This window comes from Lissotriton helveticus, chromosome 5_1 (assembly GCF_964261635.1).
Source record: "Lissotriton helveticus chromosome 5_1, aLisHel1.1, whole genome shotgun sequence".
Classification (NCBI taxonomy): Eukaryota; Metazoa; Chordata; class Amphibia; order Caudata; family Salamandridae; genus Lissotriton; species Lissotriton helveticus.
Genome location: NC_136065.1, coordinates 412910862 through 412937903, shown reverse-complemented (window position 1 = coordinate 412937903; position 27042 = coordinate 412910862).

Sequence of the window (27042 nt, the reverse complement as noted above, 5' to 3'; positions counted from 1 at the left end):
GTGGTTCAAAGCAGGTGTTCCGCATTTGTTACTGCGTATTTCTTACAATGAGTGGGGAGAAATATGCTGTAGTAAATCCTATTCAGAAGGTGGATGGAGGCTTAAGAAGGTGTGATTTGCCTTGGGCGTTTGGAAAAGGCTTATAATCATAAACATTTCTCAGCATTCCCAAACTTCAGCCTGACTTCTAACCAGTGTTTGGATGAAATATCGGAAACAAATATTGTATGGACAAAATACTGTATCAAGATTAAATGCAATGTCAAGCGCACACAACCTGCATCAGTGTTTAACAATTCAGTTTTGTAGTCATGTGATGAAAAGGATAAGATCCAACTCCAAAGTCTTTAATATGTTAGGTGTTTATTCATTCAATAACAGTATTTGTTTCACAAGAAAAAAACAGCCGACACGTGTTTCGTCAAAAACGGGGGTAAACCCGTGACTCTTCAGGGCTGTAGGGTGATAGGATGTAAGCTGTTTCGTCGGACCGGTGATATTTCCAACCCGGTCCTGATCGGGTCTGTGACACAGGGAGACGCTAGGAGAAGGTGCTTCTACGCGTATCGGTGTTGGTCGAGTAAAAGAAATAACCGACGCCGGATGAGCGATCGGGGGACACAGGGAAGCAAATCCGCTTACCCTTGTGTATGAACTAGTGGTCGTAGTAACGAGGTAGAAAAAGTCCGTACGTCCTCGAGTATCTGAGACCACTCGAGGACGTACGGACTTTTTCTACCTCGTCTACTGAAGAGTCACGGGTTTACCCCCGTTTTTGATGAAACACGTGTCGGCTGGTTTTTTCTTGTGAAACAAATACTGTTATTGAATGAATAAACACCTAACAAGTTAAAGACTTTGGAGTTGGATCTTATCCTTTTCATCACATGACTACAAAACTGAATTGTTAAACACTGATGCAGGTTGTGTGCGCTTGACATTGCATTTATGTACACAGAAGGTTGAGGCCCTCTTCCCTTCTTTTTTCTGAGACAAGGGTTATCTCAGATCAAGTAGCACCTACCACCCAACTTCTCAAATTACCCATTGAGCACTACCTGTAGAGCGCCTCGACATTTCTGAACACTCTCATAACCCCTCGCTGAACACTGTATCAAGATTATCAAAGACAAAAATATTGCGAAGGTAAGTTTCTTTGGGTATGCAAAGTTTTGAAATACTTGTATGTACATTGATGAGATATATATATATATATATATATATATATATATATATATATATATATATATATTCACTGAAAAAACCATAGGTTATAGACCATATATAGTTAGGAATTTGCATTTACAAAACCTTGAAAATTCACTGAAAAAACCATAGGTTAGAGACCATATATAGTTAGCTGGACATTTTATTGACATAAAACCAATGAAATTCCATATATAGTTAGTTGCACTAACTATATATCGCGCACCCGCAATCCACTGCTGATGATGTCACATATTACATCATTCATGACATGGTCAGTGACATCACTGATGACATCACTGATGACATCTCAAATGACATCACTGATGACATCACTGATGACATCTCAAATGACATCACTGATGACATCATCTAGTGTCTGTGTGTTTTTGTAAAGTTTAAATATGTTTTACACATTGAAGAATGAGTGGATGTATGGAAGACTGAGTGTGTGTGTGGCTGGCTGGGAGGTGTGTGACTGTGCATATCAATGTGTACTTGTATCAGTGATTGTATAAGAGAGTAAGTATGTGTTAGTATATGTGTGAAAAAGTATGGTGTTCTGTGTTTAACTGTATAGATGAGGAAATCGAAGTGTGATTGATTCTTCACAGGACTGACTAGGTGTATGAGTGCATATGATAGTGTTGTAATAATGAGTGACTGTATGTATGAGTGATTGTATGGGTGAATGAGTGAATGTGTGTGTAGACGTAGAAATCAGTGAGTGCGTATGTAGTAACTGGTATTGGTGTGTCATGATGTCATCAGTGATGTCATTTGAGATGTCATCAGTGATGTCATTTGAGATGTCATCAGTGATGTCATCAGTGATGTCACTGAAGTATGGTGTTCTGTGTTTAACTGTATAGATGAGGAAATGGAAGTGTGATTGATTCTTTACAGGACTGACTAGGTGTGTGAGTAACTCCATGGATGAGTGGCAGTGTGTGAGTGTCTGCATAGGTGTATGAGTGCATATGATAGTGTTGTAATAATGAGTGACTGTATGTATGAGTGATTGTATGGGTGAATGAGTGAATGTGTGTGTAGACGTAGGAATCAGTGAGTGCGTATGTAGTAACTGGTATTGGTGTGTCATGATGTCATCAGTGATGTCATTTGAGATGTCATCAGTGATGTCATCAGTGATGTCATTTGAGATGTCATCAGTGATGTCATCAGTGATGTCACTGACCATGTCATGAATGATGTAATATGTGACATCATCAGCAGTGGATTGCGGGTGCGCGATATATAGTTAGTGCAACTAACTATATATGGAATTTCATTGGTTTTATGTCAATAAAATGTCCAGCTAACTATATATGGTCTCTAACCTATGGTTTTTTCAGTGAATTTTCAAGGTTTTGTAAATGCAAATTCCTAACTATATATGGTCTATAACCTATGGTTTTTTCAGTGAATTTCATTGGTTTTTTAAAAGCTAATATCTATAGCTGTAAAATATATTCTTTATTACGTGACGTATCACGTAGCCACGTGAGACGCCTCATGACGCGTCGCATAACCGTGACGTATCGGCTCTGCAGCGCAAACAAAACCCGTAACGTAAGCGTGCCGGAGCACGCTTACAGATATATATATTTTTTTTAACCTTAATTAGACAAAATCCACACGTGCACATATCTTGAGGCCTTGCAAAGGCACATCAAACAAACAGTCCCTACAATTTTGCCAAGTTTGCTGGAAATCTATTCCCTTCATTTTTTTTTTACTGTTTCTCTTGGTTTTCCCCTTGTTACGCTTACCGGGACGCTACCCGGTACGCGAACCGGACGCTCCAAAAACACAAGATGGCGGACTCCCGTTACGCTGCCGGTTAGCTGCCCGGTTCGCGTACCGGGAAGCGCCTCTACCGGTAAAAATCGCGGGGGACTTTAATATCCCCCTCATCAATCCTAGGGGGTCAGGAGGGGTTTACCTTGCCCCCTTTCCTTCATTTCCCCCTTCTTTTTTCACCACATCTTGTCTCTCGAACCTACCGAGAGACAAGATGGCGGCCGCTCCGGACTGTTTACAATGTTGACAGCTACGCTGCCGGTTAGCTGCTCGGTTAGCTGCCCGGTGAGCTGCCCGGTTCGCGTACCGGGACGCGCCTCTACGGCGTAAAATCGCAAAAAAAAAATGTTTTTTTATTTTTTGCCCCGCGGGGCACTTTAATATCCCCCTCATCAATCCTAGGGTGTCAGGAGGGGTCTACCTTGCCCCCTTTCCTTCATTTCCCCCTTCGTTTTTCACCACATCTTGTCTCTCGATCCTACCGAGAGACAAGATGGCGGCCGCTCCGGACTGTTTAGAATGTTGACAGACACCGGAGAGCCAATCAGCTTCACTTCGCGAAGTTCCGTTACGCGTCAGGTACGCGAACCGGGGCGCTAACCGGAGCGCTGTCACAGATATATATATTTTTTTAAACGTTAATTTCTCAAAATCCACTGGAGCACATATATTGAGACATAGCAAAGGCACATCGGGCAAACCATATCTACAATTTTGCCAAGTTTCATGTAAATCTATTCAGCCGTTCGAGCTAAAAGTGAGTCCAACCGCCCTATGGAAAAATGAATGGGAAAAACGCGTTTTGAGACCCCCACTTTTTTCTCGGCCCCCCCCTTGACGAAACCCCCCCAAATTTTTAGGAGCTGCTCAGAAACAAAATGTGCCATTTTCCTGAAAATTTCTGCCAATTCCGTCCACAAACGCCAAAGTTATTAGACATAGAAGTTTCAGAAATCCCATAGAGAAAAAATCCTAACTATATATACCCACTGGCTATCGCCAGTAGGTAATATACATATATAAACATATATAATCTGCATATCTATATAAATATAAATGCATGCATACATATACATATATGCATACATATGCATGTTATTTACATGAAAGTTTTAAAAACACTAATAAAAGCAAAGCTAAAAAGCCACCTCATTACAAACAGAATGGCTTTAACTTAAACGAGGGCGAGATCTATTGCATTTTCAATGCTTGTTTACTTTGGTTCTATCAAGAAGGCATTCAGATGTGTCACACGTTTGCCATAAATTCTGAATGTTAGCACTCTAGTTGCTCATTAGATCACTGTAGTAAAGCTAGTGCTCACCAGGGAAGTCTGCTGCTAATCATGGTTTGCAGCCATTTTCCCGCATTTTTTATCCCGCAGACTTTCAGTCCGCATACCATTATCCCGCAAGGTCATTGACCTCGCATACCATTATCCCGCATTTTTTCAAAACGCATGTGCATTTATCGCGCATGCCTTTACAAAGAATTACGTTTTAAAGGCATGTATGGTAAATGCATTTGCGTTGTGAAAACCACGATGACGAGAGAGGTAAGTGGGTTTGTGTTAATTTTTTCGTGGGTTAGTGATTGTGTAGTGTAGTGTTGTGTAGTGTAGTGTTGTGTTAGTGTAGTGTAGAGTTGTGGTGGTTGTTTAGTGTAGGGTCATGCTGGGGGTAGTGTTTTAGGGTTTAGGGTTGTGTTGTAGTGTTTGCGTAGTGTAGGGTCATGCTGGGGCTAGTGTTTTAGGGTTTAGGGTAGTGTTGTAGTGTTTGCGTAGTGTAGGGTCATGCTGGGGGTAGTGTTTTAGGGTGTAGGGTAGTGTTGTAGTGTTTGCGTAGTGTAGGGTCATGCTGGGGGTAGTGTTTTAGGGTTTTGGGTAGTGTTGTAGTGTTTGCGTAGTGTAGGGTCATGCTGGGGGTAGTGTTTTAGGGTTTAGGGTAGTGTTGTAGTGTTTGCGTAGTGTAGGGTCATGCTGGGGGGTAGTGTTTTAGGGTTTAGGGTAGTGTTGTAGTGTTTGCGTAGTGTAGGGTCATGCTGGGTGTAGTGTTTTAGGGTAGGGTTGTAGTGTTTGCGTAGTGTAGGGTCATGCTGGGGGTAGTGTTTTAGGGTTTAGGGTAGTGTTGTAGTGTTTGCGTAGTGTAGGGTCATGCTGGGGTGTAGTGTTTTAGGGTTTAGGGTAGTGTTGTAGTGTTTGCGTAGTGTAGGGTCATGCTGGGGGTAGTGTTTTAGGGTTTAGGGTAGTGTTGTATTGTTTGCGTAGTGTAGGGTCATGCTGGGGGTTGTGTTTTAGGGTTTAGGGTAGTGTTGTAGTGTTTGCGTAGTGTAGGGTCATGCTGGGGGTAGTGTTTTAGGGTTTAGGGTAGTGTTGTAGTGTTTGCGTAGTGTAGGGTCATGCTGGGGGTAGTGTTTTAGGGTTTAGGGTAGTGTTGTAGTGTTTGCGTAGTGTAGGGTCATGCTGGGGGTTGTGTTTTAGGGTTTAGGGTAGTGTTGTAGTGTTTGCGTAGTGTAGGGTCATGCTGGGGGTAGTGTTTTAGGGTGTAGGGTAGTGTTGTAGTGTTTGCGTAGTGTAGGGTCATGCTGGGGGTAGTGTTTTAGGGTTTTGGGTAGTGTTGTAGTGTTTGCGTAGTGTAGGGTCATGCTGGGGGTAGTGTTTTAGGGTTTAGGGTAGTGTTGTACTGTTTGCGTAGTGTAGGGTCATGCTGGGGTGTAGTGTTTTAGGGTTTTGTGTAGTGTTGTAGTGTTTGCGTAGTGTAGGGTCATGCTGGGGGTAGTGTTTTAGGGTTTAGGGTAGTGTTGTAATGTTTGCGTAGTGTAGGGTCATGCTGGGGGTAGTGTTTTAGGGTTTAGGGTAGTGTTGTAGTGTTTGCGTAGTGTAGGGTCATGCTGGGGTGTAGTGTTTTAGGGTTTTGGGTAGTGTTGTAGTGTTTGCGTAGTGTAGGGTCATGCTGGGGGTAGTGTTTTAGGGTTTAGAGTAGTGTTGTAGTGTTTGCGTAGTGTAGGGTCATGCTGGGGGTAGTGTTTTAGGGTTTAGGGTAGTGTTGTAGTGTTTGCGTAGTGTAGGGTCATACTGGGGGTAGTGTTTTAGGGTTTAGGGTAGTGTTGTAGAGTATGCGTAGTGTAGGGTCATGCTGGGGTGTAGTGTTTTAGGGTTTTGCGTAGTGTTGTAGTGTTTGCGTAGTGTAGGGTCATGCTGGGGGTAGTGTTTTAGGGTTTAGGGTAGTGTTGTAGTGTTTGCGTAGTGTAGGGTCATGCTGGGGTGTAGTGTTTTAGGGTTTAGGGTTGTGTTGTAGTGTTTGTGTAGTGTAGGGTCATGCTGGGGGTAGTGTTTTAGGGTTTAGGGTAGTGTTGTAGTGTTTGTGTAGTGTAGGGTCATGCTGGGGGTAGTGTTTTAGGGTTTAGGGTTGTGTTGTAGTGTTTGTGTAGTGTAGGGTCATGCTGGGGGTAGTGTTTTAGGGTTTAGGGTAGTGTTGTAGTGTTTGCGTAGTGTAGGGTCATGCTGGGGTGTAGTGTTTTAGGGTCTTGGGTAGTGTTGTAGTGTTTGCGTAGTGTAGGGTCATGCTGGGGGTAGTGTTTTAGGGTTTAGGGTAGTGTTGTAGTGTTTGTGTAATGTAGGGTCATGCTAGGGGTAAGGTTTTAGGGTTTAGGGTAGTGTTGTACTGTTTGTGTAGTGTAGGGTCATGCTGGGGGTAGTGTTTTAGGGTTTAGGGTAGTTTAGTTGTTTAGTGTATGCTAAAGGCATATTCGTTCTAAAAGTTTTCGTTATTTTAATTTGCGGCCTAATAGTACATGCAGGATTTTTTTTGCGGACTGATGGTATGCGGGATTTCATCATATATTCGCTAATCATACTTTCTATGGCAAAATGAACCCCCTCATTTTGTTCCTTTTTAAATTAAATGTTTTAAGAGTTACCACTTTATTCCAATCAAGATGGCTTCAGGTGTGCCATACCTTTGTAATAAGTAGGACTGTTAGCACTCTAGTTGTTCTTTAGAACACTCTGGGACATTCTGTCATTGGGCTATAGTTGGGCTACATCTGGCTGATATTTGGGCTACATTTGTTTTTTTTTGTCTCTGGTGGCCATCTTTGGGCTACATTGGGCTACATTGGGCTACATTGGGCTACATTTGGGCTCCAACATATATATAGCCCAATGTAGCCCAATATATATTTTTCAAAGTTAATTTTCGTAAAAACCACTGGAGCCTATATCTTGAGACATAGCAAAGGCACATCGGGCTACCAGTCCCTACAATTTTGCCAAGTTTGGTGTAAATCCATTCAGCCGTTCGGGCTAAAAGTGAGGCCAACCGCCCTATGGAAAATTGCATGGGAAAAACACGTTTTGGGACCCCCCTTTTTTCTCGGCCCCCCCTTGACGAAACCCCCCCAAATTTTCAGGGGCTGCTCAGAAACAAAATGTTCCATTTTCCTGAAAATTTCAGCCAATTCTGTCCTCAAACGCCAAAGTTATTCGACATAGAATTTTCAAAAATCCCATAGGAAAAAAATCCTAACTATATATACCTACTGGCTATCGCCAGTAGGTAATATATATATATATATATACATATATATATATATATATATATGTATATATATATATATATATATATTGCAACACCAATTGTCCTGTCGCAGAGGGAGCACCTCAGAGTTGGTGCCAGAGCCAAGACCAGGACAGTGTCTCGTATTGTATTCTACACAAAAAAAGTTACTCTTGGCACTCCGCTTGGTAATTCACATTAGTTTCTTTCACAACTGTGATGGCATACGCGTTTCGAACGTATAGTTCCTTCTTACGGCAGTGTCATACAGTTTGTCCCTTTTTGCCTTCCATATTTATATTATTTGACATTTGCAATGCATTCTGGGATATGTAGTTTATCCTGATGAAAGTAATTTCCAGGCAAAGAAGCGGATACGGACCACAGAATCGGTGCAAACGGATTTATTTGGTGCAGTAAGTTGCCATGATGCATTTCGCGCTGCAGAGAGCGCTTGATCACATGACACAGAGAATCGTTTAGGCATTGGTTTAAATATAGTGTGAGTTATTGGCGCTTGCAAATCACATGATACAGCATACAAGTCGAACTGATATAGAAGAAATACTACATATGTTAAAACTACAAAATATCGTAGTATACATTGCATACAATTGAGCTTATTTGCAAGAATTGCAATAAATAAACGCAAGCTAAATCACAGTTCACTTGAAATAAAATACAATCACAATATAATTTATCACCTGTATAAAAAACCAATGACTCATAGTTAATGTGCAAAAAAGTGCAATGTAGTGCAAACTTAAAATTATTTGAACATGAAGAATAGCAGCAGTAGGTTTATAATCCATGTATTTCTTCGTTTATGAATACCTGTTTAAGTATATTTACACAGTTATTTAGGGCCAAGAAGTGAGACCAATATCATAAAGACAATATTATCCAATTTAAAGGGACAGGTTCCTTATTTCACACGTAAAGTGCAAGTGCTTTAGGTGGTTTAGGACTTTTGATTGATGTATCGGTATAAATTTCGTAATTAAAAAGAAGGGGGAATCATAATGCTTGCTAAAAATATACAGTTAGTTTTGAATGGATGACTAGAAAGGGTCCCCTATCTGTCAAAGGTATATTTAAAGAGACCATTGCATGTATAATCCACTATACATAATTGTTACACAAAAAATATAAATAAGCCATAAAATGAAATCCTATGATGGATGTAATATTAGCTAAAAATATTTCCGGGTAAAAATTATTGTTATTGTTTCCTTGTCGTATCAAATAGTACATAAAAAAGTTACTTAATATATTATAAATATTCCATAAATATAAATATAAATAGTAAATAAAACCCCCAATTATAAAACAGTCCTTTCAAATCTGTTGTTGTTTTGTACTCAAATATAAGAGATCCCGATAGAGTAACAGAATACACCTAATTATTGTTTGCCTTAGCAAGTTGTTAAAGACAAGTAAACAAATCTTCTGAACTATTGAGACCTGACGGCTGTTTTGTATTTAATTCTAAGATGTACCTGGTCTCAAGGCAGCATAATTTCTCTTCTCTATTTCCGCCTCTCCTACTTGCAGGGACACAGTCAATGACAAAATATTGAAAGTCACGGCTTTTCGAGTCATGTTTGGCTTTAAAATGTCTCGCAACTGGGTATGTGTTGTCCTGATTGTTTATTCCCCTTAAGTGTTGTAAAATTCTTTTATGAATTTGGAGCTTAGTGCTCCCTACATATAATAGATTACACGGGCAAGACAGGACACAAACCTCGTATTCAGTTTTACATGTAAGCAATCTGCCAATCTTATGTTCTTTCTGATCAAAAGGTGAAAAATAAGTGGTTCTATTTTCACCCGGTTGGCAGGCTTTACATGACTTGCAGTTAAAAAAGCCTGTATGTGATTGTAACCAGCTGGATGACTCAATAACTTCTAGGCTGGTTTTGACTAACTCATCTTTCATTGACTGTCCTCTGCTGTAGGTCATTGATGGTCTTTTCGGTAATTCTGCACCTATTATGGGATCACTTAAAACTAAGGGCCAGTTCTTTTTAATAATAGACTCAATTTTCTTATGTTGCTTACTGCATTGGACAATAATCCTGTCCCATATTACAAATAAATCATTTATGGAACGTAGCCATGTTTTGACCTTAGTAGTCATTGCCTCCATGTGTTCCATCATGAGGACCAGCTCCTCCCACCAACCCATGTGAAGACATGCATAGCTGGGGGAGAAGCTGGCCCCCATGGCAGCACCTCGCAGCTGTCTATACAGAAGATTATTAAACAGGAACACGTTATTGTTCAGACAAAAATCCACCATTTCCAATAGCATATGCCTATGTTTTGGCATATTTCCCAAAGACTTTTCCAAATAAAAATCAAGTGCTTTTAAACCATCTGAATGTGCAATGCTAGAATATAATGAGCTGACATCCAAGGCTATCAGTAAAAAATTTGCTTCCCAATTAACGTCCTTTATTTTACACAAGAAATCGCTTGTATCAATCACGTATAATGGAAGAGCTTTTACATGGTTTTGAAGAAAGAAATCCACATATTGGGACGTGTGTTCAAGGCATCCTTTTCTTGCTGAAATAATGGGCCGGCCCGGAGGATTTCTCAAGTCTTTGCGTAGTTTTGGTAAAAAGTAGATTGTTGGTATTACAGGAAAGTTATTTCTGAGAAATTTGAATTCTTGTCCAGTAATGAGACCCTCCGATTTCCAATTTGATAGTTTACTGTTGAAATTTGAGTACATTGTTTTTAACTCATTCCCCGTACATCTTGTGTAACACAATCTATCAGTTAGTTGATTGTGGGCTTCCTTAGTGTACATGTCACTGTGCATTAAAACGATGTTAGCACCTTTGTCTGAGGCCCGAATTATGACTTTTTTGTTTTTCTTTAGTTTAGATATCAAAGTGTTGTAATCGGCCTTCTCCTTGTCATATTTAGATTTATCTCTATGGGTCTTAATGTTGAGTTCCTTGAGTTGATTTGTCACTTAATCATGAAAAAGATCAATTGAATCCTTTAGCATGACTGGATTAAAAGTTGATTTTGGTCTAAATCCAGTCAGGGGGCAAATCACTTGAGTTAGTGGTGAGCTGGTATCCATATTAGATGTTATTGTTTGACTTGTTTGCAATCCAGGGTTATTGTCAATAGAGCCTGCATCCCACAACTCTTGTATTTCATTCATGAGCGCTTCCGTGGTTTGGATGTTATCTATACTGTTTGAACTCTCATTCATCGTAGATGGTATTTGGTCATTCGGGTTTTTGTTCAATGCATAAAACTTTTTCAATTTGAGTTTCTGTGTGCTTTTGAAAATGTCCAATCTAGTATTCACATAGTTGAACTTATTTGTAGGGGAGTACGTTAAACCCAAACTCAATATTTCCATTTCTCTGTTGTTAAGTTCCACAATAGTTCCATTTACAATAGTTTTGTTTGGCTCTGGGGGGGGTATTTATTTTCCTTTTCTCCATCCCCCTCTCTTTTTGCGAGTTGCTCCTGTTTCGTTTGGCCTTCCGCCGCTGTCCCCGTTTCCAGTTTTTGTTTGGCCATAATTTGTTCTTTGTATATAGGGGAGGAGGGTTTGTCTTCTGTCCTCGCATAAAAAAAACAAATCTTCATCCAAGGTACGTTTGGGCATTGTTTGTCGAGCATTACCTTCCCAATCTGAGTCACTGTCCAGAACTGAGCTCAGTTCTGATTGTGAGGTGCCCGATGAGACTGTATCTGTTTTGGCCCCCTTAGCTTTTGTGTGGCTACTTTGTGGGTGTCTTTATTGGCTCTTAGCACTTCATATTTTTTGGAGAACGTGAATATTTGGCCCATTTCATAGTCAGTTTTGTCGCAAAAAAACGTATACATTTTACGTTCTTTTATTTTGTCTTCCTCCTTTTTTAGCCTCACAATCATTTCCTGATGTAGTTTTTGCTTTTCTTCCTCTTGGTCTATTGCGTCAATTCCCTCATTTATTTGAGCAATTTCCTCCAATAATGCAGTCCTATCAATGTCAGCATACTTTATCAGAATTTGCATTAGATGTTTGGAGGAGTCCAAGTTGCACTCTGCCCATTCACGCATCATTAAGGGATATATATATTCCAGCAAGCCGAAACGCGTCTCTTTTTTACCTTCTGACCTGAACTAATAAAGCAGATGCCTTATCCTAACTGCCTAGAGTCTGTGCCTTCTTCAATGGGTAACTCTGTGGGAGCTGGCTGCTTGTATATATATATATATATGACTCGTGCAAACGAATAGGGTTCAGCAGGTGACCCCGAAGACCTGCTTCGGGATGGTGTCCAAGCAGCCTTTCAAAGGAGGCATGCATTTGGAGTCAGTCAGGAAAAGGAAAAACGAAAAGAACTTTTCTTTTAATTTACAATACACCAACAGTGCAACATGAGACTACAAGTCCCAGATAAACCTTCAAACAAGTAAATCCGATTGCCATCGACGTCACAGGGCCCATAAGACACTCCGTCCCTAACAGGAAGTGATTCCACATTTTACCATTGGAGGAAAGTGATTTAATTAACTTTGGTCCTGCGAGCCGAGATGACAGATTGACCCACGGAGGCAGCCCGTGAAAAAAACAAGGGCGGAACTTTTTACAAATCAGCAAGCTTGTGGAACTCTGCTGCACGCAATTGACAGGCGCAATCCTTTGAGAAAAGTCCATGGGGACTGAAACGCGTCAGGAATGCCTAATTCAAATCATTAAATAAACAAATTCCTTACTGCTGAGGTAGCGGCTCGTTTCCCTTCTTCAAGGAGAAAGGTTGGTTTTCATATATAAAAGTACCTTCGACTACGCGAAAACGCGAATGGATATTTACAAAGGGATCAGGAAACTAAAACTGCGCAAACACCATCTGATAAAAAGCGGTAAAGAAATAATAACACCTGAAACACCTTTTACAAATGAAGAAACTAAAGGAGACCAAATGTTTAATACCCAAGAAAGGCAGTTCATTGAGGAATTGGCGGAAATGGAAACTACACAAACACAAAACGGTGAATCTCTTACTGAGTCAGAAAACCCAACAGAAATAAATACAACTTGTACTACTAATTTTAAACCTCGATCTAAGTTTGTCCCAATAATGCCAAGAGATGGGATAGACATCTACCATGAACAGATCACGAAGGAACTGAAAGATCTTAATATGGCTATAAACAAACCAAAAAACAGGAAGAAAAGAAATATGGAAAAAAGATACAAACAACTGATGAGTAAACTATCTAAAAACAGACAAGTGGTAATAAGGAATGCAGATAAAGGGGGCAATCTAGTTATCTGGAAGAAAATAGACTACTTACTAGAAGCCCAAAAGCAACTTATGGATCAGGACTGTTACCGCAGATGTGACCCAACTATTTTGAAATTGACAAATGAAAAACTATATGCCAAGTTACTTGCGTGGAAAAGCAAAGGTTTGATAAATAAGGAGGAATTTTTATTTCTAAAAAATATCACCCCAACAACACCGGTGCTATATTTCATTCCAAAGCTTCACAAGAATAAGTCAAACCCGCCTGGCAGGCCGATCATTTCTGCAATAAACAGCCTAACAGAACATATGTCGCAATATATTGACCACTTTCTACAAGAACATGTCCAACATTTACCCTCATATCTGAGGGACACAGGGGACTTCTTGGCTAAAATAAAAGATATAAAGTGGCAATCTGACTTCCTGTTGATAACAATGGACATCACCTCGTTATATACGAGCATCAGCCATAGAGATGGCCTGCGGGCCACGGAATTCTATTTAAATCAAAGAGACATTACTTATGCAGAACATAGCAAAATGTTATTGGACATGATGGAATTCTGTTTATTTAATAACATCTTTCTCTTCCAACATAACCTGTACCAACAAATAAGAGGCGTAGCTATGGGAGCTAGTTTCTCCCCTAGCTACGCCTGCCTCCATATGGGGTGGTGGGAGGAATTGATTCTCCATCGAAACTTCAACAACACACTGAACGATCATGTAAAATGTTGGTGGAGATATATCGATGATCTGTTTGTTATATGGCAAGGCACCAAATCAGAGGCAGAAATATTCATTGATAAGCTTAACCAAAATGACATTAACTTGAACTTTACTGCAGATATCAGCCCTACAAATGTAACATTCTTAGATGTAGAGGTGTTTATTGAAAATGGTAATCTGGAGACAAAAATACACAGAAAGCCAACAGCTGTAAATTCCATACTACATGCAACCAGCCATCACCCTAAACACCTTATAGACAGCATACCATACGGTGAAATGCTACGAATCAAACGCATATGTAGCACACCAGAAGAACTCTCCAAAGCACAAGAATCAAGCAAGAACAGATTCTTAGAACGAGGGTACTCTATAAATTGCATTGAAAAGGCAATAACAAAAAGCAACGAGGTAGACAGAAGTGCCCTCTTAGAAACAGCCTTAGCAAAAACAAATACACATGTGTCCAACACAAAGAAACCACAAGATGACGACTTCAGAATGATTGTAAGCTATAACAAACAAAACAAAGAAATTGGTCGAATTATTCGAAAAAATTGGCCATTGGTTAAGAATGACCCGGTATTAGGTCCTCACTTACCAAGCAAACCAACAGTCACTCATAGAAGAGCACCGAACATGAGAGACAGATTAGTAGTTAACAATCCAATAGAAGTCGCCAAGAAGAACTGGTTTAACCAGAGACGAGGTTTCTACAAATGTCAAACGTGTAAAGCTTGCTTGAATGGGGTGAACAAAAAGAGTTTTGCACTAGCATTTGGAAAAGGTGAACAACAGATCAAACATATGCTAACGTGCAAAACGGAATATGTGGTCTATATCCTCGAGTGTCCCTGCAATTTAAGATATGTGGGAAGCACGAAATTGCAGGGACATAAAAGAATATTGCAACATATACGTGCAATTAAAAACAAAGACCCGAGTTACCCAGTTGCCCGTCATTTCAATGAAAAACATCAGGGAGATGTCAAATCACTGAAATACTACCTCATTGACACAATACCCCCAAGTAAGAGAGGAGGGGATCGGGATGAAAAACTACGAAGATTGGAAACTAGCTATATATTGAAGCTAGATTCTAAACAACCGTATGGGCTTAATATAACTGAAGATTTGTATACATGCCTATAATAACAGTCAAGAGGAGGGAAGTATAGAAAAAGTGTAAATGGAGCATAGTGAAAGTAACATAACAACAAACATATACCCACAAATAATTCCCCTGGTAAATATAAATGAGTTTAGTGTATCACAAAAGACATAGCCGTAACAGAAAACAATAAAAACTGCATAAAAAGGTTTTTAATAGCAATTGATTTTTAACAAAACATCTCATTGATAAAAAATCATGAATTGCATGTTGCTACACCTCTTTTAGGGTGTTTTCTTTTCTCTTTTTCTGTCATCTGGGTTTACACGATAACACGTTTCTTTTTTTCTTTTCTTTTAATTACCGTCCTTATCAGAGGCTTCTGAATAGGACCTTTTAAACCACATTAAAATCTGTCCAGAAACACACAAGTGGCCCCAACAAAACAATTTCATAGATACCAAACATATGTAAAGTGAAAATCTATAGGGATATTATCTTGCACATGCGAATTTGCACAGAGCTAGAAGAGAAATGAGTCTTTTTTATTCAAATGTATATATATTTATTTATTTATATATTTATTACACTCTTTTAAATCTGCTCTAGGGTATTTATACCGTGATACAATGCACTTTATTGCGAAATTTGCACAGAAAGATAAATTGAATATGTACATATTACTATGTAAATGTGTCTTAAGGTATTTATACCGATATGAAATGTATGCCAATATGCAATGTGGAGCCAAAAATGCTTCTATAGCGAATGTACAGATTTGTTATTACAATTAGAGCACTGTCACTTTAAATTGCATCACCAACAAAAGAGAAAAAAATGCAAATGTTGGTATATAAGAAACCAGGTGACCATTTACTGTGTCATGTGATCAAGGTACGTCAGTACCGAAACGCGTAATGGCCGACTGAGTAGCAGCTAATAAACCAACGATTTTTCTACTAACCTGGGTCTGTGCTCCATGTGTCTCTTCGGGAGAAGAGAGCGCCTGCGTCTTTGCTTGCGAAGTGGAGTGGCGGTAATATATATATATATATATGTCCAACACAAAGTCACCTGCAAAGAGGAGGCCCACACAGACGCTTTACTTAGCCACTTCTTTAATGGAGAAAGCAGCATGCAAACACAGCAGGAGTGCCTCGCTGAACATCGTCCCAAAATAAGCCCAACGCGTTCCATGCAGGTTCGCACTTCGTCAGGGGAAAACAGGTTTTCAACAGAGTTCTGGTCACGGCTGTTGATAAAGCACCCTTGATTATGATTCCCCGCCCTGATGGGCGTGGTCACCCCATGGCCTTCTGGATCTTTGGGTACTGTTGATAAAGTCTCAAGTGAATTGCCATCTATATGCTCTGGGATCCTTGCTCACGAGGTACGTTCCGAACAGATGCCTACGTTCTCTAGAGCTAAACCAACTGGTTGTCCCACGCCCTAAGAAGGTTAGATGGGGGAGCAAGGCCTTCTCCATTCTTGCACCCCAGTTATGGAACACTCTCCCCCTGGAGATCAAATTACAGCCTTCTCTTGATCTCTTCAGGAAAGCGTTGAAAACCTGGTATTTCATTAAAGCATATCAGTAAGCTCTTGTTCCTGACTGCACGTGCTAGGTTTTTGAGTTAGGCGCCTTGACGCCCACTGGGCATAGCTGCGCATTATAAAAGCCATTTCATTCATTCATTCATATATATATATATATATATATATATATATATATATATATATATATTATATATATATATATATATATATATATATATATATCAAAGGTACGTAGATGTGGAGTAAAGAATAGTAAATCTTTACTTACCTTCTTGATATTTTGATCCTCGATATTTTAACAGGATACTCAGTCCACACAATATATTTTCATCGACATTCTGTCCAACAACAGATGGATCAATCTCCAGATTTGCTGGCAATATAGGGAATGAGCTTTCTCCACAGGGAAAATGTTGTGACCAGAGATGTTTTAAGGCATGGGCGAAATGGCCCCACTTTTCAAATGCCCCCTCAGCAAAGTGAAAAGTTATTTCTGTCTATCTCACCCCTGTCTATTTCTCAAAATATCTCCTTTCTGCCTTCATCTGTCTCTTTGCTCAATGTGATCTGAAGGGATTTTGGGGCCTCGTGAAAGACGTATTTCAACTGTTTGTGGATGGCTTAATTTCTGAAAGTATGTTTGTCATCATAGAAGCTTGAATTAACATTAGGATAATCAAACTGAAAGATGTTTATAATAGGGTCCCCACAAATACATCTTGCAACTGGTCCCAGAAGTCATTAACATAATGCTGGCTATGATTACAGTGATAAATTTATGCATTTGCCAAGGAGACTTTATTCATGCTGTGCATAATTCTGTGCTATATAGAAAGCAGCAGAAAAGGAATAGAAACCCTTGGGACATGCCTGGAAACCTGTTCTGGCCCAGTTTTTCAGGCAGCATGAGGAAGTCATCCGGGGACTGCTCATAGAGACACCAATCAGTCATCACAAAAAGGTTTCATGAGTGGCAAAATTCAAACCCCTGCCTCCTTAAGAGCCTGCCATGTCTCAGGTCTCCCACTTTGATGACATGCTTCAGCATCACAAAAAAGTAAGTCCCTGGCACTTTAGGCTTCAACCAAGTAGTGCAAATTCTGCACGTCAATCACTGTGTTATCCCCTCCTTTTCTATCTTGTCGCAGGGAGGTGAGGGGTAAAGAGTCTCATTGGCACCACCCACACTGTGATAAGTTAAGAAAGGCATTGTGAAAAAAAGCTCGGCAACAAGGCCAAGGTTGAAACCTACACAATTTTCTGTTTGGATCTGAATGTAAGAAAAACATCATTTTGTATTACCTTCCACAGAAAAACTATGGCCGCAAATTCCATCCTTCATGTCCGAAAATGCTATTCCTTATGGTCAGATGTTATGAGTGCAGAGGATATGCTCCACAGAAGAAGATTTTGAAACGGAAGTGGCCGAGATAATCAACACATTGCTCCTTCAGGGATATCCAACCAGTAACCTCAGTGTTGCCTTGTGGAGAACAGGCAATCTCTTTTATACCAGGATAAAGATGGCAGGGTGGCCATTATTGCAAGGGATGGTACAAGTGGTGTGCCATGCAGACTATTCATGGAATACAATTTGGCACATCTAGTTATAAAAATAAACCTAATTAAGAATTGGCACATAATGAGCATGATGGAGGGAGTGCCCTATCAAGCAGGGGAACTGTGTGTGGGCGTGTGAGCTTAGTGAGAATCTCGCTGAACGCTAGCAGGGACTCCGAGTACCAGGAGTCCCTGCCCAACCTAGTCCAGCTGGTCCCGCGTTCGGTGGTTAGCCCCGCCCACGGTCACCTCACGTACTATATCATCAAATCCGGCGCCCGCTGCGCGGGAGCGCGCGGGAGCATTCCTTGAGAAGCCCGGGCAAAGGGTGGGCCGTCTGTGGACGTCCGGGGCCAAATGAGGCCGGGCTGGGCCCACTCTCTAACTGTTTGGCTAGGACTCCTTGGACCTTGTTGCAGTAAGCCTAATCGCTTTACACAAACCTACATTTGATTCTACATATTGTAAACGTTGCATGCTTATTTTAACTGCTTGATATTAATGTAGTGGCCCATAGTGGTTTTCCTAGATCTGTACTAATACCCGCTCACGTTATGATTCCGCGCGTGTCCAAAGAAAAATCCTCATTAATAGGAGGGGCAAAAAGAGGAACTTTAGATAATTATATCACTAGGGCCACCTCAGAAATAGACAGAGAAATCGCGCTGGCTGAGCGACGCGCCGAACGTCGTTTATCTGTCGAACTCCTTAAATATAAATCCTCATCTTTGGGTCCAACACTAGTAGTCACCTCACCACATAATAGCAAACAAACAGACAATGAGGAGCATGAGTTGTCCAGCAACGATAGTATGCCCCTAATCCTGCGAGACAGAACTCCTACTACCGATAAAAATAGTGAATTAAATATAAATCCCTCACCTCCCTCCTCTAACTCATTACTAGAGATGGAAGATTTACCAGAGACGCCCTTATCGACAGTAGAGATTGTCCAAAAAGAGAATAAACGTTGTAAAAATCAAACACGAGCCCAAGGCCCACCTCTAAAAAAAAGAAGGAAGAGGGGTGGGGACAGACATGTAGGTAAAAGCGAAAAATATGTATACCATCAATAGATCTAACTAAGAAGCAAGTCATGAAGGCCCCAAAAGAAATTTACTCTTGGAGGGCCTGCCTCCGGAAGGTCTAATGGAGGCTATGGGACACCTTTTAAAATCCCTCTTGTTACAGCTTATAGAGAGAGTTAAGAGGCTGGGAGATCAAATGACTCATTTATTGGAAGTCTCCCACTTAAATGTAGAGGCTTCAAAGCAACTTACTTCCCAGAAAAACAAAACTGCTTCTAAATGTCCCACATTGAGACCAAGTAAACCCCAAGGGGAGTGTCCCCCTTCAAAATCAGGGCCCGCTCAGATTGCTTCTGCTAGGCTGGAGCCGCCCCGACAGCCCCCTAGAGAGAAATCTCAAAAAGGATCTTCAATCACCACTAAAAATTCAGTACCAATTAAGGCACCCTTATCACACACGGCCCAATATAACAGTGGTCACTACTTAGATTTACCCCCTGAAGCATCTAATTATGTCATTATTCTGACCGGAGTCCCAGTTTTGACCGAAGGTAGGACAGAACCCCATACTAATCTTAAGAACAAAGTCATACACTGGCTGTGTACTAACATACCCCTCCCATCACACATTAATGGAGATATAGTGTCTGTTAGACGAACTAACTGGGTGGGTCCTCGACCAAAAGACATCGAGGGGGATGTTGTGATAATTAACTTCAGAGACCACAGAGTTGTTACTCATATCAGTGACTGGTTCCCGGGGAGAGGCGAAGGCGGCATTTCATCCCGCAATTTGAGCTATTTCTACCCTAAAGCTCTGTTGACCCCCCTAAACTTCCCATCAGCCTCGAACAGATTCAATTCTTCACAAACCCCCATGCTTCATAATAATCAAAACTCAACATCGATACCCGGTTTTATTAATCCCCCCTATTCTTTCCACCCCAACGTTTCAATAGGCCTTTTTTCCCTCATTCTAGCAGACACCAATATTTAAACCCCAATGGGCGATGGAATATTCCTTTACACAATTCGTTTGATCCACTGTCAAGCCTAGAGCACTTGGATTGACAGCCGACGGCTAAACAGGGCCCTCGGAAATTAGTCATTTCCCCTGGGAACTTAAAAAATCTAAATGGGCATGAGAGTAAACTCCTATTGGACGGATCTAGTAATATTACTGCCACCGGTGATCCCAATGAAATTACTGAAATTGGTAGGCTTCTCCCTAAGCCCTACGGGGAACCAACTACACATTCACCAGATGACAGGGCACGCCCGGATCATTTATATTCCAGATCCCCATCTTTCACCTTCAGAGATGAGAAAATTAGAGACACTCCAATACATAAGGCACCAAAACCCAGCTCTGTGTCCCACTCAGTTTTGTCCTGGAACATGGCAGGCCTGGCAAATAAACTTGTTCAACAATCTTGGCGGGACTTGGTTGGAAAATATACCATCCTGTGTTTACAGGAAACCTGGGCCTTAGAGCCCGCACATTTACTGGGGTATCTGACTTTCCACTCTCCAGCCTTACCATCCCCTCACTGTGGAAATAGCAGGGGTTTATGTATATATCTCAGTAACGTGAGCGGGCTTATTGTCTTAAATCACCTTTTGACTGAAAACTATCAGATTTTAACTCTTAAACGGGGCATTTCCGTTAACATGATTCTAATCAATTTTTATAATAATGTGTCCATAGATTGCTTGGATAGAGTTACTAATAATCTGTTTTGTGATGTTTCCTCTATAAATGAAAGAATAGGCAGGGAGTTCTTTCTGGTCTGGGTGGGTGATTTTAACTGCAACATTTGTCGGGACGGCCTGAAGGGCTTGTGCGGCCTCGGAAACCCTCCTGACAACAACCCGAGTCATCTTGCTCATTCTCGCCAAGGTGACATTCTGAATAACTTGTTGTTCTATTTTAATCTTACTTTTATAAATGAGTTATGCTCGCCAATAATAGAGTTCCAGCCAACCTACCATGGTAGAGGGTGTAATTCCATAATCGACTTTACCCTCCTTTCCAGAACGTATGTTTATTTAATAACTTCGTGGGAGACGTTAGACGTTATTTATGGAGATCATTACCCAATTTCCTTTTCCATAAAAAAGGCCGAACCAGAGCAGCTGCGGAGGAAAAATAGTGCCTTATACCAACAACCGATCACCCTTGCGCGTAAAAATGGTTATACCCTTAAATGGGATAAGGTTGACCCTGCGGGTCTATTAATAAATCTAGTATCTAAAATGAGGAAGGAAATTTACATCTGCCTCTCTCTTAGTGATGACCCTTTTATAATTTTGGATTCTTTTTCCAAAATACAATTAACCTTAAAACAACTACTGACCAGATATCACCGCCCAGATTCTCACCATCAAACTGGTTGGTTTGATCATAATTGCACCAATGCATTAAAAAGCTTGAAAAAGGCCCTCCACACTACTCCTAGATCCCTGCCTGAGATTAGAGAAGCTAGACGCTATTATCATCTAGCATTAAAAAACAGGGAGAAATCATTGAAACTAGAAGCATGGCAGGCCTTAATTACTGCCTCCAAAAGTAGGGATTCAACCTTACTTTGGAAATCGGTTAATGCCTCTATCTTCCGTGACAAAAACAATATAGCGGTGATAGATATTGCTATAAATGGTGAAACATGGGTAACTCCCTTTGAACACCTCTATGATAACGAATCTTCCTGCAAATCAGTATCTCCTGCCCTTACCCTTACGCCAGGAAATATGGGATGCGCTTCCAATGGAGTCTTCCCTTTGGGAATATCTTTTACCTGTGATGAGGTTAAAATGGCTATAAGGGAGAGTCCTTCTGGTAAAGCGCCTGGGCCGGATGGCATACCAACTGATGTTTTTAAATATGAAACTGACCTCTGGGCCCCGCTTTTAGCTAATGTCATGAACAGTGCAAACATGGTTGGATTAATACCAACTTGGACTGAGGCCATAGTGGTCCCTATTTTTAAAAAGGGCGATAGACAAGATCCAACCTGTTATCGGCCTATTTCTCTTCTAGACGCCCTAATGAAGGTGGCCGGTCACATTATTTTAAAGCGACTCCAACTGTGGGCCGATGAAGAAAATATCATATCTAATCTCCAGTATGGTTTTCGCACCGGCATGGGAACAGTAGAGCAGAGCTTAAATTTGTATTTTTTAATTTCTAACTACACCCAGGCCAGAAAATGGAATCTTTTTATTGCTCTGCTTTTGATTGCGTGGACCACAACCAACTTTGGTCCACACTAACCGACCTGGGAATAGACGTAACAATTCTAAACTTCATCAAGGAACTGTATAGGGGTGCTGGGGCCAGGGTGCGCTTTGGTAAGCAAGGTGAGTGTTCGTCCAAATTTTCCATCAAAAGGGGAGTGAGACAGGGGTGCATTTTAGCACCCCTGTTATTCATGTTATATATAAACTCTATTGGCGACCACCTGAAGGGTTTCCCCTACGACTACCCTTTATCCCAGGGTCACCCTGTCCCCATACTCCTGTACGCAGACGATGCGGCTATTATGTCGCAAACCAGGTTGGGTCTTCAGAGGGCGGTCACAAAATGTAATATTTATATGGAAGATAAGGGGCTAAAAGTCAATACTACTAAAACATACACTATGGCCTGTGGGCATGGCACCAAGAAAGCACCCTGTCCCATATACTTTGAAGGCAGGAAGTTAGAGACCATTGATCACTTTCCCTACTTGAGAATATCCTTTGACAGGAAATGCACTTGGCACACAGCAGTCAAAGTGAGAAAACTAGCCTTTTTGAGGACGGTCGGTGCACTTCATAACTTTGCGGCGAAACTTGGGGGGAGACCCGTTAAGGAACTAATTACAATATATCAGGCTAAGGGTATATCTACGGCCACCTATGGTTCGGGTATGTGGGGCATTGAAAATACAACATCTATTCAATTAATTGAAAATCAATACCTTAGATATCTGCTGGGGGCCCCTAAATCTTCAGCAAACTACCTTACCCATATTGAATTAGGATTACCTTTTATTTCTGACACCATAAAAATTGCACCTATCCTTTTATGGCACAAGGTTTGGGTTACCCCGGAGACAGCTTTTAATCGTAATTTAATTTCTGACTGTCTTACCTTGGATGGTGTTAGATATATAAAATGGCTGTCCCACGTGCAATCCCTGATGATTGAACTGGGCCATCCTGAGTTTTTTTCCAGACCACTTAGTATGGAAATGATCACAAGAAAATCATTGAAACAACTTGCCATGAATCATTTAACCAATAAAAGATGGTCCATAGAAAAACTTAAAAACACAGTCTTGGCATTTCAGGAAATTACTATTAACCCAGGGCCTCAATTGTACCTTTTAAGTGATCTAACCTGTTATTCAAGAATGTTATTAACACGGTTCAGGTTTGGAACCTTTTTCCGTATTATCACTCTTCCATCATGCAACACTTGGACGAGGGATTTGCCCACCTGCCCCTGTGATGATTTATCCCCTCAATCAAACCTACACTGTATTTTATTTTGTAAATTTTATGTTGTTCCACGGAGGATTATTTTGAAACCAATCCTTAAAGCATGGGGCTACCGCACTTGCAGAATAGCCTATGTCAGATTGCAACAGCTGGAAAACGTTTCTGTGGCTCAGGCTATGTCTAGCTTTTTAAAACTATTGATTAGGTTCAGAAATTCAATGTAAAGCTTTCCATTTTTGTATATTCGTATAGCGCTTAAAGCACTTGCTTTTTAATCAATCTGGATCTGCCCGCTTTTTTAACCTCTTATGTTTTTATCTTTTTGTATTTTTGTGATATGCTGTGATTGTTGCTTCTTTTTTAACTTGTACGCTTTTATGAATTCATTGTTGAATATCGAATAAAGCTTCTTTGAATTTGAGCATGATGAACATTTAATGGGCATTGTGGATTCACATCATAGCATCACTTATCAGAGAGCTACAAACCTTGGGGATAGGTATTTTGACACATAGAGACATATGTATAAGTGGACTGCACCACCGGAACGTCATTTTTACTGATGCTCCAGTAGTGGAGTGCCCTGCTCCATGTTTACGAAGTGCTGTTAAGCCACTTTTTGTGACTTGATGCTGCTTTGTAAATTGAATACCCTTTCACACAGCTTTCTGCATGAAAGGGGTGTGCAATGGATGTTGCTGTGGGAATTCCACTGCAACGCCCATTGCTTTTTGATGCTGCCCTAGATATACAAGGATCTGTAAATCTGAGGCAACATCAAAACCTAATGCCCTGCAAAGCAGGGGTTACATTGGCGCAACAAGGAGAAATACTTTTATTTCTCCTTGTTTGTGCTTTTTCTATGTGTGAAAGAGCAAAACGCCTTTAATGATTGTTTTTGTACATGAGGGTGTCTCTTGATGCACAAAAACAATCATTAAATAATGGCGATTTGCTACTCCTATGTGTGCTGCACATAAACAATCATCCCTGCAACACAGGCGCCCTTGCTCCATGGCCCAAGTATGTCTGTTAGCACCAGAGCTAGGGAAAACACAGGAGTGCGCCATATGCTTGTAATTATGGCGCATCCCAGCTTTTTGGAAATGGTGCAGCGCATTGCTGCACAATTTGCCACACCGATGCACTGCGCCATTTCCTTGTACATATGCCCCATAGTTTTTATGATCCTGGAAGGAACTCTATGAACTGGTTAAAAAAGCAAGGAAAGGGCCTTGCAAAATGTGATGTTTGTAAAGCATGTAAGTTGGGTCAAAAGAAGAAAGAATATCGGACTCTCGAAGGACCTAAGATAATGATTCTATACAGAATAATATGCGCTACGGAATATGAAGTATATGTTCTCCAATGGGACTGTAGCAAGTTATAAGTTGGGGTCAGAATTGCGAAAATGAAAGTGAGATTTCTACAGCACAAAAGAGTCATAAAGAATTGTGACAAGAGTCAAACAATGGCTGGATAGAGGTCCATCAACATTCTCTGAAATGATTTCACTATTATGAAATAAGGCATGTAAAGAAACTCCCTGAGGGGTTGACAGAGAACTGGAACTGAGGAGACAAGAATCAAAATTCCTTGTGGTGCTGGGATCTAAAAAACAATGGGGCCACAAAATTGATACATAGCTGAATGTTCATCCTTAAATCTTTCAGCTTGGTGGGAGGTGGACAAAGGAACAGCTAGGGCCATTGATATTGATACTGAATGCTTATATTGTGAGAAATGATTTGTAAGACAACCTATTTTGTTCAATTTGGACTGTGGTACTGTTATTGATCACCACAGTTGATATATTGTTGCGCTCATGAATAGAACTTCTGTATGAAGTTGCACTATCAATTTTTATATGAGTGCCGGTTTGGCTTATGGTTTTTAAAGTGGCATCTTTGTACTTTTCTTGAGCATGGAATTTGCATTAAACAACATTTGCAGCAGATGTATGAGTAACTGTTTTTTGTTTATGGTTGAAGGTGCTATGCTAAAGATGTAGGAGACATGCATGTTTAAACATATTGGGGTTATGTATTTTGGCACGTTGGTCGGGAAGCAATAAATGCATACTAGCTATGCGAATGCACATAGTACTTTATGAAGGTGACGTTATTGTGTAGATGTTGCATACATGCGCATAACACTTTGTGAAATTGTGTCGCAAGTCCTAGTCCGTTTTGTAGGGATGCACTTGCATTCCATGAATTTTACATGACTATGGACATTTATTTACGTGTTTGCATCTGTTGCACAAATGCACATCGCACTTAATTAATGTGAAGTGATTATGCAATGCTGCACAAATACGTATAGCACTTTATGGGGTCATGTTACAAGCATTAACAATCTCCGAGGGATATGTAAAAAATAATGTGAATACTGTATTACCATGGATATGGAAACATGTGCAGTTTTTAGTAAAGTCTGATTTTCAAATGCAGCCCATGTTGTTTGAGCTAGATATACAATTATGTGCAATGTATAGCAACATCTGAGTTATACATGTAGACCCTGTGGTTTGAGCCTGTAGCAAAGGGGAATATTATGTGGTATGGGTGATTACCCTTACTATGCAATATTATCACAATGCCTCCAAGATGATCTTTGGATTCACAAAAATAATCCTTAGCTCAGTCTTGTTAGTGTGGCAGAAAGCCGTCAGGTATTACTGGTGGAACATGTATTAAGTATGATACAGTACTATAAAGGTTCATAAGCAATTGACAAGACTTGAAAAAATCCAACACTAATGTATAAAAATTGAATATATTTTTTGAAATACATGTAGACATTAAAATAGCATACATATAACCTGGAGGTATGGATTTCCTAAATAAATGCAATGAATATTGCAGACATTAAATACTGGTCGGTGAGAAAGTCTGCTAGTGACAGTCAGTCACGTATAGGTCGAGTTGCATTGTACCCTCACAGGGTAGAGGACTTTTGGGTCTCAAGACCAGGGCCCAACAGTCAGCTCAATTTTGCCTGGCCTAGGGAGTCCAGGTGCAGGGGTTGTCCTAACTGTCAGTGGATTTTAAATGGGAGTTGCTCCAAAGATGCTTTTGCTTTTGCCATACAGATGATGACACTAGAAAGGAGATGCAAATACCAAAGAGTGGGGTCATGGTTGACATCAGTCGCAGGTGTCGTGGAGTGCTCTCAGACAAGGGACCAACTAGCCTTGGTAGCAGTGAAAGTAACTAAATGAACTTTGATGTCAGAAGGACCAGGGGAGTGTTATAGTAGCTTAAAACTTCGGTGAAGGTTTGACTACACTTCCCACATTGCACCACACCATTTACTTTCCTTCATTTCCTTGGAGGACACAATGGCCAGTGCTTTTTTGGTTCCAAAGTGTTGTTTTACCTGCAGCTCGCGGGAATCTTGACCCACCCAGATGTTTCTGGCTTCCACAATGGCCCATTACGTCAGGATTGTTGAGTTGTAGCCAAGGATGGGGTAGTTCACTCAGTTCAAAGCCTGTTCCCTCAGGGGCACCATATCCCTCTTTTGCTTTGTGCTGGTGGGGAAAGTCATGTTGTCTATGACACAGGTAGCATCTTGGTTCTTCTTTGCAGCAAGTTGATCAGATCTGAGGTTCTGGTGTCAGAAGGGTCCTTTAGATCTTAGATTTAGGGAATTTAGGTTTGTGGGAGCTAGTATCGAATGGGCAACTAGTTCTCAACTGAGGAGACCACATCCTGTGGTTTAGGTCACTT